The sequence below is a fragment of the Schistocerca cancellata genome, chromosome 6 (assembly GCF_023864275.1).
Source record: "Schistocerca cancellata isolate TAMUIC-IGC-003103 chromosome 6, iqSchCanc2.1, whole genome shotgun sequence".
NCBI classification, from domain to species: Eukaryota; Metazoa; Arthropoda; class Insecta; order Orthoptera; family Acrididae; genus Schistocerca; species Schistocerca cancellata.
In genome coordinates, this window is record NC_064631.1 from 194007090 (window position 1) to 194008068 (window position 979).

Genomic DNA, 979 nt, shown 5'->3' on the forward strand with positions numbered 1-979 from the left:
GCAATATCTCCCTTACTTCGCAATAATACAAAAGCAGCTGCCTTTCTTTGTACTTTTTCGATGTCATCTGTCAGTCCTATCTGATGCGGATCCCACACCGCACAGCAATACTCCAGGATAGGGCGGACAAGTATGGTGTAAGCACTCTCTTTACTAGACCTGTTGCACCTTCGAAGTGCCAATGAATCGCAGTCTTTGGTTTGCTCTACCCACGACACGATGTATGTGATCGTTCGAACTTAGGGTATTTGTAATTGTAATCCGTAAGTATTTAACTGAATTTCCAGCCTTCAGATTTGTGTGATAGAAATTTAGCGGATTTCTTTTAGTACTCATGTGAATAACTTCACACTTTTCCTCATTCAGGGTCAATTGCCAGTTTTCCCACCAACACGTAAGGTTCGGGAACTCGAATGGGAATACCTGAACGGAAGGTGACGTTCTTTTCCAGAAAGACTATTGAGAAAATTTAGATAACTGGCATTTAAAGCTGTCTGCCGAACGATTCTATGGCCACCATCATACATCGGGCCCAAGGACCACAAAGATAAGATACGAGAAATTAGGGCTCATACGGAGACGTACAGACAGTCGTTTCTCGCACGTTATGTTTGCGAGTGGAACAGGAGGGGAAATAACAGGGGTACAGGGTACCCTCCGCCACGCACGTACGGTGATGTAGATGTAGATACGCAGATGGTGCAGGCTGTTGCTCTGTCTTTGATTCTGGCGTCTTGTATGAAACCATCTGTGCTGTCATGAAGCGATTCATTACTTCAAGCAGTTGCGCCATTTGTTGACTAGGAATCTGAATAAACTGAGTTACTATTAAATGAAACAACAAGTTTACTGTTACCAGTCACCGTTTTATTTATTTCCACGACGCGTTTCAAAGGTTTAAAACTCAATCATCGGGTGGATTTACTTTAATTAGTATGACATTTTTGTGTGTGTTGTTACGATTTTTTGGAGGAACTTG